Source organism: Schistocerca serialis, chromosome 8 (assembly GCF_023864345.2).
Source record: "Schistocerca serialis cubense isolate TAMUIC-IGC-003099 chromosome 8, iqSchSeri2.2, whole genome shotgun sequence".
In the NCBI taxonomy this organism is placed as follows: Eukaryota; Metazoa; Arthropoda; class Insecta; order Orthoptera; family Acrididae; genus Schistocerca; species Schistocerca serialis.
This window is the reverse complement of record NC_064645.1, coordinates 504089850-504110778: the sequence shown is the minus strand read 5'-3', so window position 1 is coordinate 504110778 and position 20929 is coordinate 504089850.

The window sequence follows — 20929 nt, the reverse complement described above, 5'->3', positions numbered from 1 at the left end:
AAGACGACATTGAAGCTTTTCAGGGACTCTTACAAGAATTAGAAATTGACACAGACAGTCGCAGGATGCGAAAAAAGGAAAACAATCACTACAGGTCACATCCGTCACAATTCCGTGACGACAGAAACAATAACTGGACACGACAGGTCTATTCTTACAACGCAAATTGTGACCAAAATAGACACCACCTGTACGACAACCGTTGGCAGAGTAGTAATAATTACAGGGAAAGATCACCTCTCCGCGGTAATGACTATCACAGAGACAATCAGAGAAACAGACAATATGGGAACCAAAATAATTATTATCAAGGGAGACAGAATAATTTCAGACGCAACAGTTCAGCGCGCGGTTACGATTCCGGGAGAAATTCTCCACCATGTGACCGACGAGAAAGAAACTGTGGAATCTACCGACATGACGGCAGACGATATAATCATAACGACAGACCTGAATTTTATCAGAACTGACGGGATTCAAACAGAGCAGGGCACTCTCGACAAGGTGAATTTGTAGAAGTTAGGTCTCCTAATCCTAATAACGACGCACGCCAACAAAGAGACAGACAATGACTCGCACAGCAGGCAGCCGCGTGCGCCAGCTGGCTCAGAGAAAAATAACATAGATGCTAATCTTGAGAAAAATTCCAGTATTCTTTACCAACATATACCACACGATGATTCCGTTGAAGCTGGAGCTCTGCATAGTAGTAAGAGTAAAGGCTTGCACAACATTTCACATGTAAAACCGTTTATTGAAAGATAATCTACTTTTTAACTTTGTCTTTGCCATATAACTTTTCACTTTACATTACTAGTATGCTTTGTCACACTGAGAAACTGTTAACATGCAACAATGTTTTGAAGTTAAATATCCAGTCAAGAACCAAGAGAACTTATTTCAACAGAAATTACGAATGCATTGTTATAGTGAACAGACAACACAGTGTTGTTATTTGTACATTCTTGCTTGTTAGTTGCACGATTACATAACGATTATAAGGCTCACATACTTACAACATTTACCAGTACTGCTAATGAGATTTTAATGCAACATCTTGGTTTACGTGAAAATATATTCTGGATTTAAAGTACTTCAGTGAGATACCAGATGACACAGTGGTTAGTTTATGTGACAGCTACACGATTTTATCATGACACTACTAATGTGTGACACAATTTACCTTGTTGCTTTTGCGGTGTATCTGTTTTATATCTGCACCGTTTTTCTGAATTCTTCTGGAAAGTAAAACATGTTTTAGTAGTAACTTTTGTGGTATAGCAACAATGAGACAGCCTTTTTCGTGGCACAACAATACGTTACTGTACAGTACTTTCTTCATCACGCCAATAAACATAATAACTACGATATCTATTCGCAAAGCACTTCACTTTCGTTTATGATGAGGTAAGTACATTGACTTCAGCAGAACTTTGCTTACAGAGGACGATAACTACGACACTTCCACAGAATTATCTTACAGCAAGACGCACATTTAGCGCTACAGGACACGCATTTGAGTGATCAATTTTGTACTTAAACCATTTATTTTTCAAGATTTTTGAATTACAAAGAAAGTTTTCCGTGATACATTTCATTCCATTGCTGTAATCTGTAACACTTGAGGATATAATTACATTTATCCTCAGGGGGTACATGCCTACTTTGTGTACCATGTGTTTGGCAAGCACAAGGAGCCCTAGCTAATATGGTATTTGCTTATACAACTTTACACATCGGTACCATATTTCTCTAACACACAAATTACACACACCGAGCGAGGTGGCGCAGTGGTTAGACACTGGACTCACATTCGGAAGGACGACGGTTCAATCCCGCGTCCGGCCATCCTGATTTAGGTTTTCCGTGATTTCCCTAAATCACTCCAGGAAAATGCCGGGATGGTTCCTCTGAAAGGGCACGGCCGACTTCCTTCCCCATCCTTCCCTAGTCCGATGAGACCGATGACCATGCTGTCTGGTCTCCTTCCCCAAACCAACCAACCAACAAATTACACAGCTATCTGATCATATAACTGAGAGATAAACATTTTTTTTTACTACATCAGTGACACATGTTTATGCAATTACACAGTTGGGTAACTTCACACTTATGAACTTGTATTTTGCTGTACTTTGTGAACTGTTCATATTTTCTTGGAACCATTGTGATACTATGAGAGCTTTGAATGATGTCTTTGGTAAGGAAGCATGATTTTAAAGTATGTTTGAGGTAGATGACACTGTTATATTGATAAGATTTTGTTTCTACACATTTGCAATGCAAATTCTCGACCCGTGAAATTTTGTATATGAGACTGTCACTGTAGCGGAAACTGCTGTCGTAAATATTTCCGTAAGAAAGTTAAATGACCACCTGCACGTAAAGCGTCGTGGGCACCCAGCTGTGTCAGACGCCGGGAGAACAAGTCATTAGTGAGTGCCTTTCAGAGGCAGAGGTAGAAAAAAAGGAAAAAAAAAGGAGGCCCTTATCCTCGCTATTGACATTCCTTTGTAGAAAGCATCCCAACTACGACACGTTCAAACTTGAAAACATATGATTACACTGTGGAGCTCTTAATTTATGATTTACTGAAATGCCTCATGAAATGACGAGAAATATTTTATGTCTATACACCTGATTATGACTACTGTCTTTATAGTTGAGAGATTTTTCACTACCTTATGAAATGCCATATGGCTAATGAATGATGTTTCATGCCTTCCTTGTACATATTTTCATTTTCTTTAATATCTAGTTTTTAGCTGCACTGTAGCATTGGTTAAAATTAAATTTAATAGAGGTACTAATATAGACATTTTATGCCTACAGATCCAGTAAATAATTTTATGATCTAATCAAAAAAAAAAAAAAAAAACGAAGGAGCATAAAAAGACATTTCCCTTCACAGGAATTGCATACGGAATTTTCTTTTCAACTACTTGGTAATTTTTTTGGTAGAATAACTTCTTGTGGTGCACCACTTTAATTACATAGACATTAAGATGTGAATATACATTTCCCTTGTCTGCATTGTTGTCTTTAGTGTACTATTTTTTCTGCTTGAGCTTTGTCATGTTTAGGTATAAGTTATTTCATTTTCTGTTGTTGGTTGCCAGGCATAGTGCTACTAAATTTCACTTTGCATTACTCTGTTAAGCCAGTTTACTACTGATTTATTTTTCTTGTTTGCTGCTCATTGCATTATAGTAGTTGTAATTTATGCTGCTTGCTTTGCCTTTTGTATTTTTTATCATTGCTGTTTGTGTTAATTGTTGTTTTGTGCTGCTGCATTCCCTCGTTCCTTAGTTTAGCATCTGAGCTCAGTAGATTTAAGTTAGCTTAAGAGGGGGTAGACTATATAAGAACCTAACTATGGAGAATAGGGAATGAATGCATTGAGAAGTTATATGAAAAAGATTTGGGCCAAAATGAGTATTGTACAATGAGCCATAATTATTTGGAAAGAAATATGGTTAGAATACAGAAAAGAGGTATAGATAGGACTTTTTGGGAATAATGATGAATGAAGGGAGGTCTCCAAGAAGTACAGAAAGTTTTGTTTGCAAAATACTGCAGTACAACAAACCCTGTCCTTTCCTTTTGTATTATTCCGCTATATGTTTATGTACCCTTGTGTATTTGTCTTTTTCCTGTCTTTATGTGTTTAGCTAATAAGATTTATGTTGTAGAATGTTTCAAATACTATGTTATTTTCTTTGTAAAGATGTTTATACATTATTTATTCTGTTCTGTCTTAATGTTCATGTGTGAAGTTGGTGTTTCGAAAGTTATTCTGATCTTTTATGTATGTACTCATGTCATAATTCCTGGAACACCGACGTATATGTTATTTCGATTCTTTTGTAAAGCCTGTACTACAAATGTTCTCTGTATTGTTATGTTCTTTAATGATGTATTTTGTACCTTTGATATTGTATTTTTATGTTATCAAATTGTAGTTGTTACCAGTTCTTCAAATTAAGTATCATTTCACTGCACACGTTTCTGTTGGCCATAATATATGCACAGTATGTGAGAAGTTGGGACTGTTAGTGTTCGGACGTGTGTTAATAATTCAGCAAGGGACTGGATAACAGCATTGCTGGTTCTAAGGATAATTTCTAAAACTTTGTGAGTGCACAAGTGGTGGTTTATGGACTTGCTATATTGTCCACAAGACTCTTCGATGGTGATTGTGCACCTGCACAGTCGCAACAGATGGCTGCTGGCGTCTCTACAAGGACTGCAGTGGGTCTGCATCTTTGATGGCCCACCATTACCATTATCTCTACAAGGACTGCAGTGGGTCTGCATCTTTGATGGCCCACCATTACCATTATTTCTACAAGGACTGCAGTGGGTCTGCACCTCTGGTGGCCCACCAATACCGTAATCTCTACCAGGAATACAGTGGGTCTGCTCTGTGATGACCTACCTACCAATATTCTTCAAAACTTCGAATGACTCTGCTGTGGGTTTGCTCTGTTGTGACCCATTACTTGTCTGCATGTCGAGAGTCAGCACTGTCTTTCCGTTGGAAGGACAACACTACTTCTTCAAGACTGCATGGAAATCCACTACTTCCGTGTGCATTTTCTTCTACTGCTCAGACTTTGAGAAAAACAATACTATTTTACCGTGATGAACGATCAGGACTGTCTTTATGGACTGTGAGAAAATTTGAGCTTTTGACCAACATTGTATCAATAAGTGTGTGGATTTGATTTCTTTGTTGTTGTAATTATGAAAATTTTTTCAAATCTGTATTGGCCACTGCCCAAACCAATTTGTAAAATTTTTTGTGGGGAGCATGGGGGCTATGTAAGTAGGCTGTTTAGGTTTTTTTATTGGTAACGCCACCTCTGTATAAAAATCACTGGCTGTGCTGTGTGCAGTCTGTGTCTAGTTGTATAAAAATCACTGGCTGTGCTGTGTGCAGTCTGTGGCTAGTTTGCATTGTTGTCTGCCATTGTAGTGTTGGGCAGCTGGATGTTAACAGCGCGTAGCGTTGTGCAGTTGGAGGTGAGCCGCCAGCAGTGGTGGATGTGGGGAGAGAGATGGCGGAGTTTTGTAATTTGTCATGAACTGCTACATATATTATGACTATTAAGGTAAATACATTGCTTGTTCTCTATTAATATCTTTCATTTGCTAACTATCCCTATCAGTAGTTAGTGCCTTCCGTAGTTTGAATCTTTTATTTAGCTGGCAGTAGTGGCGCTCGCTGTATTGCAGTAGTTCGAGTAACCAAGATTTTTGTGAGGTAAGTGATTTGGGAAACGTATAGGTTATATTAGACAGGGCCATTCTTTTGTAGGGATTATTGAAAGTCAGATTGCGTTGCGCTAAAAAATATTGTGTATCACTTTAAGCACAGTCTTGTATAATTTCTCTAAGGGGACGTTTCAGGTGGATGCGAAATTAATATATGGAAGACTTTCAGCTCTTCGGAACCAATCTGAAAGGCAAAAGACAGTACAGATAGGTGACATGAATTTCACTATGTACTAATTTCGGTCTGGAGATCAGTAACTCGAAACACAGCATATTAGTTAGAATACGTGTCGAGAAAAACTCCTTCGTGTTCTTGCATCAGACTATATTAGCTAAACTATGTATCTGGAAGAGCAGGATTATGCTCTTTACTCAGCAAGCTATAGCTCAACGCTACTTTTATAAATTCAGAATTGATGTTGAAGTAATTGAGAAACATTTAACAAATATGTACAAAAATTGTTAGTTGTACGCCTGTTTCCTTCGCCAACAATCTGCTAACCATCTTCTTCTTACTGTAGCCCTGTCCTGATGACAGGATGTAACAAGACAAAGTGACAGAACCTGGAAAAGCTCAAACTCTCGCGCAAATCAGTACTTGCACAAAATTATCGCACTCAGCAAGGATATGAGCATACATACTCTGAGGAAAAAAATCAGTAGTACAAGCAGTTCGATGAGCAGTGACAGTTATTAACTGTTTAAAATTATGTAGCTTGCAGCCTTGCAACCCAGATTTGCATAGAGCTAATTGAAAGCGACCAGTTCCATAGCTTTGAGCTTACCGGGAGCACTGGAGCTTTACACTACTAACTATTTTCATTTAACAACGTACGAAGGGAATGGAATGGGAAGTAGTAATTAATTACGTACGCTATATGAATATAACATATGACTGATATAAATTATTATTTGCGTAACTTCATTTTTAATGAAAGAAGTAGACATTAGACGGCTAGATTAGTCTTTCCCTTAGAAAAAACGTTCCGATGTTCGTTCGTTACTCTTTGTTATCCTTAAAGCAACGTTACTGATTTTAGACAGATGCAGGGCTCGGCCAGTTGAGACGGATTATGGCATCAGTCGAACGACAGACTGTACGCCTAATGATATAGAACGTATGGAAGTGAACTTTTACCACTTCGAGTGTCCTACAACTGTAAAAAAGTAGGCTACAATGCTCTATGTCTGACTCTATTTTATATACAATGTGTAAATGGTATAAGCTGCCAAAAATACTGTTACTAAAACACAAGTAACTCATTTAAAACGTATGGTAACACATTGCCTTCAGCTGTCTCAAAAAACAAAACAAGAAAACGTTCATCTCGGGACAATGTTTTCGGAAAAATAGACGTAGACGTTACCGCTGCTCGTATTGACATCGCGAGCATGAGTCACATTCCGCGCGCTGCATGGTTGTGTTACTGTAACACGCCGATCTTCGTCCACCGGTCACCGTGGGCCACGTAGCTCCGTCTCTTGCGCACATCCGCGATATTCTGGTTGAGCTGAGTAACGTGACCGAGGATATATCGGCGACGAGGACGCCTACCCCGAGAGATCACTACCGCATCTATCAAGCACGACAACTCCATAACAACGTCGAACAACAACATCCAACCATCCGCTGGACCAGCGTGTGACGAGCCGTCCACACCCCATACCTGCCCACGTACGCTCGTTCCCTGTGGTATGTGGTGGTGAACGGCAAATTAGCCACACGCCAACGCCTCCATTACATCCATCCCACCTTCGACCCTTTGTGTCCGCTCTGTGTCATCGTCGATTCGGATGCGCACCGCCTGACATGTGCTGTGACAGTCAGATGTTGGGTTCTTGTAGAACGTATGCTGGCGCTCCTGTTGCGACGACAGCCAGAGCCTGTCACGCCGGACGAACTCCTACACCCATATACCGTTTACTCTCCCACTACCAGAACTAACGCCGTCAAGTGGATGAAGGACATGGTGATGTATTACATATTGCAAGCCGCTCCCTGAAACGCTCTGGACTTGTGGCTCCACCTTACAACGATTCATGAGGCGTTCGGCCACCATGAATTGTACCGCACACGACTATCGAACTACAAGGGCGCATTATTCGAGGATGCTCCTGCCCATTGGGGCGTTCCGAGTACTAGAAGGCACACTTAAAAATGATTCACGGCACACGATTGATTCTCAGAGCAAACGGTTTAGAGTGAATTTGATCCAATAAAGTTCTCTAGATGCTATCGAACCCCATTCCTTTCCTTGGTGCTGAGGGGGGGGGGGGGGTTGGGAGCGGGAACGGGACATTCAGGCCAGGCCTCGGAAGACGACCCCTGCACTTCTTGCCCCCGACCCTTCTCTCAGGCCCTTATGAAAAAAAAAAAAAAAATCGGCGGCAGTTGTCAAGTTACCCGTGCAGACGTTGTTGTAACTCCGTTAAATGCTAGGATCGAAGGGAGATTTACTACCACTGAACTATACGATATTCATTTAATTTATGGCGAGGCAAAAGGTGTTCCGAGGGCACCGGAAGGAATTTATCGATAACGTTTTCCACTTCCTGTACGATCGATATTTTCCGCTGTTCACCAAAGGTTTGTATCCTCATAATTCTCTACTTGTATTCGATTATTCTGAGATTCATTCGCAACAAAGTACATTAGTTATCTTTACCATTAATCCTGGAGGCGAAACGTGTTGTATGTTCTGATAGCTTTCGTTTTATTATTAAGTAAATCGAGACAGAAGACAGATTACGGTACGTATTTAATTTGCATATATAGAGAGATACTGACTCTTTACTAACCCGCGCCGAAGGTAGAGGCTCACAACGCGAAGAACGTACGTTGCAAGCTGAGAAACAGATTCTGGACCGCATCCACGAAGATCCTTCTCAGAGTACTAGGAGCGCCGCCCACCATGTGGGCGTCTCACACACTGTCGTTCATTATACACTACTGGATATTAAAATTGCTACACCAAGAAGAAATGCAGATGATAGACAGGTGTTCATTGGACAAACGTATTATACTAGAACTGACATTTGATTACATTTTCCGAGCGGTTGTAGGTGCTTCAGTCTGGAACCGCGCGACCGCTACGGTCGCAGGTTCGAATCCTGCCACGGGCATGGATTTATGTGATTTCCTTAGGTTATTTAGGTTTAAGTAGTCTTAAGTTCTAGGGGACTGATGCCCTCAGAAGTTAAATCCCATAGTTCTCAGATCCATTTGAACCATTTTTTGATTACATTTTCACGAAATTTGGGTGCATAGATCCTGAGAAATCAGTACCCAGAACCACCACCTCTGGCCGTGATAACGGCCTTGATACGCTTGGGCATTGAATCAGCTACGTAAGGCTAATGGCGCCTTGCTAGGTCGTAGCCATGGACTTAGCTGAAGGCTATTCTAGCTATCTGCTCGGCAAAGGAGCGAGGCTTCGTCAGTGTAGTCGCTAGCAAAGTCGTCCGTACAACTGGGGCGAGTGCTAGTCCGTATCTCGAGACCTGCCTTGTGGTGGCGCTCGGTCTGCGATCCCTGACAGTGGCGACACGCGGGTCCGACATGTACTAATGGACCGCGGCCGATTTAAAGCTACCACCTAGCAAGTGTGGTGTCTGGCGGTGACACCACAGAATCAAACAGAACTTGGATGGCGTGTACAGGTACAGCTGCCCATGTATCTTCAACACGATACCACAGTTCATCAAGAGTAGTGACTGGCGTATTGTGACGAGCCAGTTGCTCGGCCACCATTGACCAGACGTTTTCAATTGGTGAGAGATCTGTAGAATGTGCTGGCCAGGGCAGCAGTCGAATATTTTCTCTATCCAGAAAGGCCCGTACAGGACCTGCAGCATGCGGTCGTGCATTATCCTGCTGAAATATAGGGTTTCGCAAGAATCGAATGAAGGATAGAGCCAAGGGTCGTAACAAATCTGTGTAACGTCCACTGTTCAAAGTGCCGTCAATGCGAACAAGAGGTGACGGATACTTGTAACCAATGGGACGCCATACCATCAAGCTGGGTGATACGCCAGTATGGCGATGACGAATACACGCTTCCAATGTGCGTTCACCGCGATATCGCCAAAGACGGATGGGACCATCTTGATGCTGTAAACAGAACCTGGATTCATCAGAAAAAATGTCGTTTTGCCATTCGTGCACCCAGGTTCGCCGTTGAGTACACCATCGCAGGCGCTCCTGTCTGTGATGCAGAGTGAAGGTAACCGCAGCCATGGTCTCCGAGCTGATAGTCCATGCTGCTGCAAACGTCGTCGAACTGTTGGTGCAGATGGTTGTTGTCTTAGAAACGTCTTCATCTGTTGACTCGGGGATCGAGACGTGGCTGCACGATCCGTTACAGCCATGCGGATAAGATGCCTGTCATTTCGACTGCTAGTGATACGAGGCTGTTGGGATCCAGCACGGCGTTCCGTATTACCCTCCTCAACCCACCGATTCCATATTCTGCTAACAGTCATTGGATCTCGACCAACACGAGCAGCAATGTCGCGATACGATAAACAGCAATCGCGAGAGGCTACAATCCGACCTTTATCAACGTCGGAAACGTGATGGTACGCATTTCTCCTCCTTGCACGAGGGATCACAACAACGTTTCACAAGGCAACGCCGGTCAACTGCTGTTTGTGTATAAGGAATCGGTTGGAAACTTTCCTCATGTCAGCACGTTGTAGGTGTCGCTACCGGCTCCCACCCTGTGTGAATGCTCTGGAAAGCTAATCATTGACATATCACAGAATCTTCTTCCTTTCGGTTAAATTTTGCGTCTGTAGCACGTCATCGTTGTGATGTGGCAATTTTAATGGTCAATAGTGTACTTTGAAAGAGGAGCGTCTGCAGCTTTACCACATTCAGCACGTACAAGCGTTGCAAGAGAAAGATATCCCTCCGCGAATGGTTTTTGTTACAAAGTGCGCAACATGAATTTGTAAAGAAAATACTCGTCACAGATGAAGCGTGTTTCACTCTCGACGGATTACCCAATTTCCATAACATACACACATAGACTGGTTCAACTGGCTCTGAGCTCTATGGGACTCAACAGCTGAGGTCATAAGTCCCCTAGAACTTAGAACTACTTAAACCTAACTAACCTAAGGATATCACACACATCCATGCCCGAGGCAGGATTCGAACCTGCGACCGTAGCAGTCGCGCGGTTCCGGACTGAAGCGCCTAGAACCGCCTAGAACACATTGAGTGTATACAATCCGCACCAAGTAGTAGTAACACATTTTTAGTGCCGTTTTTCCGTAAATGTAAGGGCGGGTATAATCGATATTTACAGTATTTGGACTTACGTTTTACCTGCACGATTGCCTGGTAATAATTACCGAAACTTTCTAAAGGGAACATTGGTACCAACTTTATTGGAAAACTCCGTTAGCCGTACGTCATAATATGTGGTTCGTGCACGATGGTGCGCCACCCCACATTGGTCAGAGAGTGCGAAGTTTTTTGAATAAAGATGTCCAGGACGATGAACAGGACATTTTGGTCCACGTCGATGGCCAGCACTTAATCCTGATTTAAATCCACTGGATTTTTACTTTTGGGGAACTTATTTATGCCCAGGAAACAAATGATACGGACGAGCTTACGCAGACAATTTTCCATGCTGCCAATGACGTTAAGGCAAATGTGTACGTATGAGAACGAGTGCGACGGAACTAGGCTCGCTCTAATGAAGCATGTGTCGAAACGAATGGTGGGTCTTTTGAACATTTACTGTAGTATTAGTGCCCGCGTCTCGTGGTCGTGCGGTAGCGTTCTCGCTTCCCACGCCCGGGTTCCCGGGTTCGATTTCCGGCGGGGTCAGGGATTTTCTCTGCCTCGTGATGGCTGGGTGTTGTGTGCTGTCCTTAGGTTAGTTAGGTTTAAGTAGTTCTAAGTTCTAGGGGACTGATGACCATAGATGTTAAGTCCCATAGTGCTCAGAGCCATTTGAACCATTATTGTAGTATTGGTGTAACAGGAAACAAAGAAACGTGGGTTTCATCCGGCCGCTGTGGCCGAGCGGTTCTAGGCGCTTCAGTCCGGAACCGCGCTAATATTACGGTCGCAGGTTCGAATCCTGCTTCGGGCATGGATGTGTGTGATGTCCTTAGGTTAGTTGGGTTTAAATAGTTCTAGGGGACTGATGACCTCAGATGTTAAGTCACATAGTGCTTAGAGCCATTTGAACCATTTGAAACGTGGGTTTCATTTCCTTTACGGTACTTTTTGTAGAAAAGGAAAATAATCTGAGTTTAATTTTCGTTATGGTAGTATTACCGTAAAAAGAGAACATAGCGGATAGTAATTAATGCACAACAAATTATGTGGTAAACGTTTTGTTCTACTTAATTCGTTGTTTGCGTAAAACGAATTAGACGTTCTTGACAACCCACTGACAGCTTACATTGCTTGTATCGGTAGTGCCTAGCCGCTGCGCTGCGTCGTTGTACAAGTCTAATGTTTACATCTCTCTGGTTCGTCCATTACCTTTCTTAGACCGCCACGACGATGTCGGTAATACACAAGCAATCGCACGTGCCGTCAGCTGATAATGTAAACAAAAGTGCGTCTACCATCATACCTACAAATATCTGTGTTTTATAAATACAAAAATATAGGAGTTGATACAATGAAAGTTCATTAGCATTTTTGTAAAGCACACCCGGTTGTAATTTCTGTATAAGTTTGGCAGCTTATATCGCTTACATCTTGTATTACTGATATTATTGCGTTGGTGCGTAAGCTCGTAACGTTTTTAAAATTGGTTCAAATGGCTCTGAGCACTATGGGACTTAACATCTGAGGTCATCAGTCCCCTAGAACTTAGAACTACTTAAACCTAACTAACCTAAGGACATCACACACATCCATGCCCGAGGCAGGATTCGAACCTGCGACCGTAGCAGTCGCGCGGTTCCGGACTGAAGCGCCTAGAACCGCTTGGCCACCGCGGCCGACCGTAACGTTTTTACGTAAGTTTAATAAACACGTTAGATACACATAACAGAGAATTTAGTCGTCAATGATACATTCTCTTTCACTATTTACAACAGCCTATTATGAGGTGAAGAATTCGTCGAGCTTTATTCGGAGCGCATTTTCATCCGGAAAGGAAGTTCGTTGAAGGCTGTTCGATAGAGGATGGAAAAGGTGAAAATCTGAGGGTGATATCAGGTGGATAAAGTGGGTACTGAATGACCAAACTCCTGTACAGTGTTTTTTGTCAATGCAGCAGAAGGAGTCTGAGCGTTATCGTGAAGTAGCAACACTTCACGTTGTCTTCCTGGTCACTGTTCTTGGACTGCGTCTGTAAGACATCTCAGTTGTTGACAATAAATGTCCGCAGTGACGGTTATACCTCGGGGAAGCAATTCGTAGTACACCACACTGTCGCCGTTCTACAAGATGCATAACACTGTCTTCCGTGAAGGAATACAGGTAAGAGGAGATGCTACTTTTTATAGGCTCAACCACTCGTTTCTTTTCCTTTTGTTACCATGAAGACGCCACTTATCGTCACCAGTTACAAAACAGGATAGGAATGGCCCGTGTTGTTCAAGACCCAATTAATAACGAGCAAGCAGAGATGCACATACGGCACTCTGATTTTTGTAATTTCGGTTTAGAGCATTAGGTACCCACAGCCCCTATTTTTGAACCTTTTCCATTCGATAGCAATGGCGCACGATGTTGGAAGGACCATAGTTCATCACATTTCCTGCTGTTCTTGCCTTAGTATCTGTCTATTTATTCTTACGTAACAGCTTTTCACTGATTCTGCATATAGTCTCAAACAGATACTAAACTATTTCATTTATCTCGCTGTCTTTACTGATTTATCCGCCTCCATAGCTGAGCGTTTAGCGTGGCTGAGAGCCATGGGCAGGAAGCGTTTTCTGTTCACGGTACTGCCGTGGAATTTTTCTTGGTGTGCGGACTGTTACAGGGTGTATTCCGCCTCGTGAGACCAACTGAGGATCTACTCGACTGATTTGTAGCGGTTCAGAGGTCAAGACACTCGGCAACGACTACGGGGCGGAGTACTGACCGCTTGCCCCTTCACACCGCATCGAGTAGTGCGATTGGAAGAGGATGACATGGCGGTCGGTCGGATACAGTTTGCTCGTCTGGGGCCAGAACGCAGAACGTTCTGTTTACTGTATCAGTAATTATATTTTCGTTTCTGGAATAATATTTACATGTATTGCTAAAGCATATTTTATTTCTTTCTCGTGAGAACGAGCACGTTGTTGTAGAACAGTTTTTCCTCAGCCAACTGTCACAGTAGGATGGGAGTTTAGCAGAGGGGTTCCCAATTGGGAATGTCTGGGAGAGGATTTGCAGCTCTGACGTTAGCCTAATAAAGAAGAAAAACCTTCTGAAAATCGTAATTGGAACTGAGAAATTGTTAACTACATTTATTAGTCTCCGGGTAACAGTGTCAACAATCCCAACTAAAAATTAAAAAAAAATGTGTGTGTGTGTGTGCGTCTGTGAGTGCGTTTGTGTGCGTGTGTGTGTGTGTGTGTGTGTGTGTGTGTGTGTGTGTGTTTGTGTGTTAATGTGTGTGTGTGTGTGTGTGTGTGTGTGTGTATGTATGTATGTGTGAGTGTGTGTGTGTGTGTGTGTGTGTGTGTGTAGAACAGAGAGAGAATGGTGAGGAGATATTCTTAAGTTGTTAATGATTTGCGGGAGAGAGATAGGTATCAATGTGAATCGATAGCAAGGTGAGTCGGAGACTTGTTGTGGTTGATAAGCTCACAAATTGTTCAAATGGTTCTAAGCACAATGGGACTTTACATATGAGGTCATCAGTCCCCTAGACTTAGAACTACTTACACCTAAATAACCTAAAGACATCACACACATCCATGCCCAAGGCAGGATTCTAACCTGCGACTGTAGCAGCAGCGCGGTTCTGGACTGAAGCGCCTAGAACCGCTTGGTCACAGGGCCGGCTGGTTGATAAGCGAGTGAATGGGGTGCGCAGCAGCTGTATATATTTTTTCGGTCCTTATCACTGACGAGTACGAGTAAGTACTTCTCCTTATAACCTAATATGTCTGTAAGTAACACGAAAGCTACGATGAAGGAACCATGAAGACTTTTTGATCCATGCTCCGATTAGTATATAAGTGTATCAAAGTGCTTTTCGTTATAGACTGTACTGAGGTGACAAACGTAATGGAACAGCGATATGCACATATATAGATGGCGGTAGTACCACGTAAACAAGATGCGAAAGGGCAGTACATTGGTGGAGCTGTCATTTGTACTCAGATCAAATGGTTCAAATGGCTCTGAGCACTATGGGACTTAACTTCTGAGGTCATCAGTCCCCTAGAACTTAGAACTACTTAACCCTAACTAACCTAAGGAGATCACACACATCCATGCCCGAGGCAGGATTCGAACCTGCGACCGTAGCGGTTGCGCGGTTCCAGACTGTAGCGCCTAGAACCGCTCGGCCACCCCGGCTGGCTGTACTCAGATGATTGATGTCAGTTCTCCGACGTGCTTATGGTCGCACGACGGTAATTAACTAACTTTGAACGCGGGAGTAGTACTTGGAGCTAGGCGCATGGACCCAAGTTGTCAATAAGGCACTGTGCAAGCCAGTGGTGGCTCCCTAATGGTGTGGGCTGTGTTTACAGAGAATGGACTGGGTCCTGTTGTCCAACTAAATCGATCGTTGAATAGAAGTGGTTACGTTCTGCTACTTGGAGACAATTTGCAGTCATTCAAAAATGCTATTTTTATGGACGACGGTGTACCATACCACCGGGCCGCAGTTGTTCGTATTTGGTTTTGAAGAACTTTCTGGACAATTCGAGCGATTAATTTAGCGCGACATGAATCCCATCGAACTGTTAAAGTGTCAGGATTGGCGAGGAAGGGAAAGTAGTGGGCACCCGTTGAGGTGAAGAAATTAAACATTTTATAAGGGCATGGTGATTTAATGCAGTAAAAAGGGCAGGCCTAGAGAAGCCGCCGAAACTGACTAGGCTGCTGCCCAAGAGAGCAGGAGAGGAGAGCGTCTAGTCGGGTCGGAAGCTGCCAGCGGAAGAGAGCGGACGGCGTGCCCGGTCCCGGCGGCTGGCCGCGACTCCAACCCCCACGTGACCACCTCCAAATCTCCCTATTGGACAGCCAAATCACAGACGCGCAGTTCGGTAGCGTTACCTCGTCAGCAACACGTGAGTTTAGCTGCTCATGGATCAACACGTGAGTTTCAAAGTGGTTCTGTCCGGTTTCACCCAACGTTACTTACTTGCTGAAACTAGCTGCCAGGCAGAAGGCACTGGCGAACATCAAATGAAAAATAAAAAATCAAATTTTTATAATATTAAATCCATTCAGTAACAGCCCCCAATGAGGCAAATTGTCAGATACTATAGGGATCCAACGAAGAACGGCCTTACATAATTTTGACAATACATTTTTAATTCTTTTAAAATTTGCATTTTTGCTTAAGAAAAGTATTGAAAGAGCGACAACATATTTTTGGTAGTAAAATCTTGCGTGACAAAATTTGGACGTCGGCGGATGGTGCGGCGGTGGTGTGAGGCGCTACGAGTGGCGGCGCAAGGTGCGGTGATCAGTTGTTGGCTCTGGCAGCGGCGAAGTTCGCTGGCCGCGGCGGACAGCGGCGCGCTGTGGCGCACTGCAACTTCCGCGTACACGTGGGGGGTTCCGGAAGGGGCGATGCACGAATCACAAGTGGGTTGGGGGGGAGGGGAAGGGGGTTGACATTTTTGTATCACTTCACACGGACACGGTGATTCACTTCGTTGCTTACACCTAAGGAGGGTCATGCCTTTTCTTTGGAGGTATTTTATTTATTTGCTATTCCTTTTCTACCCACGTGGTACCCAGATCATAGCTATTTTCTACTGAACTACTACAGTATGGGACGACAAGAAACATTCTTGCTTCTTTTACAAAACTTAAGAGTGATATTCTCCAGAAGGTTGCTGTTCAGGGACAGCAGGAAGCGGCGGCCGAAGTCGCTCAAAACGTCCTTTTCTGAAAGCTACCCATAGCGATAAACCAATATGGATAATTATTCAAGGGGTACATATAGAACTGGGAAAAGCTACAGGGTGGTCCACTGATCGTGACTGGGCCAAATGTCTCACGAAATAACCCTCAAATGAAGAAACTACAATGAACGAAACTTGTCTAGCTTTAAGGGGGAAACCATATGGTGCTATGGTTGGCCCGCTAGGTCAAACGAATATCATCTGCGTTTTTTTAATAGGAACTCACATTTTTATTACATATTCGTGTAGTATGTAAAGAAATATAAATGTTTTAGTTGCAGCACGTTTTTCGCTTTGTGATAGATGGCGCTGTAATAGTCACAAACACATGGCTCACAATTTTACACGAACAGTTGGTAACAGGTAGGTTTTTTAAATTAAAATACGGAACGTAGGTACGTTTGAACATTTTATTTAGGTTGTTCCAATGTGATACATGTACCTTTGTGAACTTATCATTTCTGAAAACGCATGCTGTTACAGGGTGACTACCTGTAAATACCATATTAATGCAATAAATGCTCAAAATTATGTCCGTCAACCTCAATGCATTTGGCAATACCTGTAACGACATTCCTCTCAACAGCGAGTAGTTCCCCTTTCGTAATGTTCACACATGCATTGACAATGCGCTGACGCATGTTGTCAGGCGTTGTCGGTGGATCACGATGGCAAATATCCTTCAACTTTCCCCACAGAAAGAAATCCGGGGACGTCAGATCCGGTGAACGTGCGGGCCATGGTATGGTGCTTCGACGACGAATCTACCTGTCTTGAAATATGCTATTCAATAGCGCTTCAACCGCACGCGAGCTATGTGCCGGACATCCATCATATTGGAAGTACATTGTCATTCTGTCATGCTGTGAAACTTCTTGTAGTAACATCGGTAGAACAATACGTAGGGAATCAGCATACATTGCACCATTTAGATTGCAATCGATAAAATGGGGGCCAATTATCCTTCCTCCCATAATGCCGCACCATACATTAACCCGCCAAGGTCGCTGATGTTCCACTTGTCGCAGCCATCGTGGATTTTCCGTTGCCCAATAGTGCATATTATGCCGGTTTACGTTACCGCTGTTGGTGAATGACGCTTCGTCGCTAAATAGAACGCCTGCAAAAAATCTGTCATCGTCCCGTAATTTCTCTTGTGGCCAGTGGCAGAACTATACACGACATTCAAAGTCGTCGCCATGCAATTCCTGGTGCACAGAAATATGGTACGGGTGCAATCGATGTTGATGTAGCATTCTCAACACCGACGTTTTTGAGATTCCCGATTCTCTCGCAATTTGTCTGCCACGGATGTGCGGATTAGCCAGGACAGCAGCTAAAACTCTTACTTGGGCATCATCATTTGTTGCAGGTCGTGGTTGACGTTTAATATGTGGCTGAACTCTTCCGGTTTCCTTAAATAACGTAACTACCCGGCGAACGGTTCGGACACTTGGATGATGTTGTCCAGGATACCGAGCAGCATACTTAGCACATGCCCGTTGGGCATTTTGATCACAATAGCCATACATCAACACGATATCGACCTTTTCAGAAATTGGTAAACGGTCCATTTTAACACGGATAATGTATCACGAAGCAAATACCGTCCGCACTGACGGAATGTTACGTGATACCACGTACTTACACGTTTGTGGCTATTACAGCGCCATCTGTCACAAAGCGAAAAAAGTGGTCCAACTAAATCATTCATATTTCTTTACGTACTACAAGAATATGTAATAAAAATGGGGGTTCTTATCTAAAAAAACGCAGTTGATATGCGTTTGACCTAAGGCAGCCCCATCTAGCGGGCCAACCATAGCGCCATCTTGTTTCCCCCTTCAAGCTAGACGAGTTTCGTTCTTTGTAGTTTATTCGTTTGATGCTTATTTCTTGAGATATTTGGCCCGGTCACTATCAATGGACGAGTTTCGTTCTTTGTAGTTTATTCGTTTGATGCTTATTTCGTGAGATATTTGGCCCGGTCACTATCAATGGACCACCCTGTACACGACTGAGATACTGGTGGTGGTGCCAACCCGTGATATGTGCGGTGGCACCATCTATCGTAATCTGCCCTGACTCTTTGTTTACCAGGTCGGTTAATGATTGGACCAGCTAGGAATATGAGTGACTGGAGAGAGATGGCCAACTGGCAGGTGACGGTGGTGCCATCGGCTGTTCAGGTAAATATCACAGGAGATGGGGTAGTCGCGCGTTATTGGCGTAAGGCAAGTGTGCAAACACCTCCTTGGTGAGGGTAGTGATATCACAGTGAGAGCTATTGAACGGTAAATCGCTACCGTTGAGTAGCACACGGTATTCGTAACATACGATAGTGGCTGTTACTGGATGGGATATGGTGTATAAAATACTGTTGCCTATAACAACGAACTTGGGTTCAATTATTAGTACAACCAGATGACTGCAGAGAGGGGTCGCTTGCTCATTGAGAAACAACGCGACTTCGCACGCTGTAAGTGATTCGCTGAATCTGAAGCCTTGATTTTGTGGCTCAGGAGGAAAAGGGATCTGACCAATGAGAAAATTATGTTGCGGTTAACGCAGGGTTTTTTCTGGGTATATTCGTGGACAGCCGTCCGCGATCACAACGCCACAGTAGTCAGACATATTTGGCCATTGATGCCGAGTGGCCCACCCGTGGCGAACTGGAAGGGTGCTCATGTTAAGGAAAAATGAATTGGGTATAATCGGGAACAAGTTCAGGTAACGGGTCTCAGAATAAGACTGATTCAGCGGTGATCCTGGCTAATAATGTGTGAATGTATTTTGTGTTATTGAGTGCAAAAACAGCCCTGCTTAACGCTCACGCCAGGAAAAAGAAAAGGAAACCAGGCAGTTTCTCCGCTAGACAGAACGCCAGACCTGAGGAGGCAAGAGTGGCTGCACTCATCTCATCACTAAATAAATCGATCACAGGAGGGTAAGAACTAGGAAAATGTATAAAAGATATCCGTATGGCAGGTTTTTCCTACCCCCTCCCTCTGGGGAGAGGCAATATGTTTGAATAGCATTGGCTACCGACCAAGGTTAAGACGAAGGCGAGCCTCATCGTGACGTGTCAATGATGCATAGAATGAAGAGATAGGTAGGCGATCAATTTATGAAACCGAAAACTGAAAGAATGAACCGATGAGCTGGGCACTCTGCGGGCGCTAACCGCACCATGTAAGGCACACGGCCCTGGCGGAGGGAGGTACAAAGTAATGGTTGAGGTTGGAACGAATAGACGAGCGACTCAGAGCAAGGGTAGTAACCCAGTGCAATGCATGGGCGAGCGAGGAACTGTACTCTGTCTCCGTAGGAGCGATTACATGTCGTGGGGGTTAACTACTTCAAAATTCCCAGAATCCCTGAAGTAACGGGGTGAATAGTTCTCGTGGGGGCGCGAACTACTGCGACATTGTACAATAAACATTTTTATTCATTTGGATGGAAGTCTCTTGGTAACTATATTTCCAACAAGATAACGCATAACTGCGCTTGGGAGATGACGTCACATCATGCATGCTAATAATCAACGATCTAGTGCTTATTTAAAAGGGTGCCTCAATCTTATTACGTCATGGCTGTGATTGTTTGAATAAACAAACGGGTGTCTCTCACTTCCTAAACACACGGCGGAGCACTGAATGCAAATGGTAGCAGTGCCGATTTCCGTGTTTTCTCGTAACATCTTCACTTCATTAAATAACTTCCTAAGAAGTGGGGTGAACAATAACGAAATTTGTGTTCGCTTGGGTGAACACTTAAATGTCAAAAACGCACATGGGGTGTGAGATACAATTCTTCACTTGCTTGGGAGAAACTTCTTTGGTTTTATACTATCACAAAATCTGTTTCGCCTATCGCTCTGCTGCGAGAGGGTAGGGCACTTCTTCTCGACTTCAGGAGCTCATTCGACTTTTCTCTATTGAGTAACTTATGTAACTCGGGTGCTTAACTTTCTTCTAAACATACCAGTCCGGCTCTGGGCACGAACATGGCGCATAATGGAATTCCGGAATCGATAACTCACAAAATCGTGTATCACGACTGAAGGGGAATCTTGCGTAATGGGAGTCTTGTTATAGTGCAACATATCTATAATCCAGGGCTGTGGTGGGCCTTTACATACTGGGATCAGCAAAAATTCAAGTACGTATTGTACAAAACAAATGGCATAAATTAAAAAAAATACATGCATAATATAACATATAGGGTATATCAAGGGCTTTGCTGCGCAGCAAAATGATTGGGAAATGCTTAAGCGATCCACTTCATCGCTACCTCAGAGAAGCTGTGTCCAATCGCTCGTGGGCCGACTGTAACACTATGTTCGAACTCACTTAAATCTTCGTATCCTGCCGTTGTAACATTAGTAACCGATGTAACAATTGTGTCAGATACTTGTTGTCTTGTGTAGGGGTTGCCACCGCAACCGCCATTTTCTGCCTGTTCACATATCCCTGTTTTTGAATACGCTTGCCTATACCAGAGACTTTGTCTCTTCAGTGTATTAGTATTAGTTAACTTTTACTATGTTACGGTTAACAGACATGAAAGTTTTTCTTAATATACTCTA